The sequence below is a fragment of the Bos mutus genome, chromosome 14 (genome assembly GCF_027580195.1).
Source record: "Bos mutus isolate GX-2022 chromosome 14, NWIPB_WYAK_1.1, whole genome shotgun sequence".
Classification (NCBI taxonomy): domain Eukaryota; kingdom Metazoa; phylum Chordata; class Mammalia; order Artiodactyla; family Bovidae; genus Bos; species Bos mutus.
The window spans coordinates 36,749,133-36,749,961 of NC_091630.1; the positions used below are offsets into that span (position 1 = coordinate 36,749,133).

Here is an 829-nt window from a genome sequence, read left to right on the forward strand (position 1 = left end):
GGAAGGGATAGTTAGGGAGTTGGGGACTGACATGTTACACACATATTTAAAATGGATAGGCACCAAGGACCTACTCTGTAGCACAGGGAACTCTGTATATTCTGTAACAAGTGAAGTCGCTCAGTCATGCTGACTCTTTGCCACCCTGTGGACTGTAGCTCACCAGGACCCTCTGTCCATGGGATTCTCCAGGCAAGAATACTGGAGTGGGTTGCCATTTCCTTCTCCAGGGGATCTTCCTGACCAGGGATCGAACCCAGGTCTCCTGCATTGCAGGCAGACGCTTTAACCTCTGAGCCACCAGGGAAGCCCTGTAACAACTTAATTGGGGAAATAATTTTAAAAAGGATGTCACCTTGGAAGCGAAATACAAACCATATGTAGGTGTCTCCTAAATGAAGGAGGTTTGGAAGAATAGCCCAAGAAGAGATTTGAGCCTCCAGCACCCACAGAACTTCACAGGCAGGTCAGACGATTCCTGGGAGAAGCCTCAGGGCAAAAGATTAGGGCACTTAAATGTGAAAGTCACTCAGCTGGGTCTGACTCCTTGCAACCCCATGGACTATACAGTCCATGGAATTCTCCAGGCCAGAATACTGGAGTGGGTAGCTTTTCCCTTCTCTAGGGGGTCTTCCCAACCCAGGAATCAAACTTGGGTCTCCTGCACTGCAGGCAGATTCTTTACCAACTGAGCTATCAGATAAGCCTAGGGCTTAAGCGTGGGCCAGGGCTTTTAGGTGTGCCTGAGCTGGAGGCTGTGATGCTGATCTATTGCATTGTTGACGTATAGCTGTTTCCTAAGCCATTTTCATTTCTTCCAACTGGACAT

At 48.6% G+C, this 829-nt stretch overlaps 1 non-coding gene across 1 annotated transcript; it reads right to left on the reverse strand.

The window, feature by feature from the left end:
* Positions 1-235: 235 nt before the first annotated feature.
* On the reverse strand, positions 236-307 carry TRNAC-GCA (transfer RNA cysteine (anticodon GCA)). Its single transcript has one exon. It is a non-coding gene; the product is annotated as a tRNA-Cys (tRNA).
* Between the last annotated feature and the right edge of the window lie 522 nt (positions 308-829).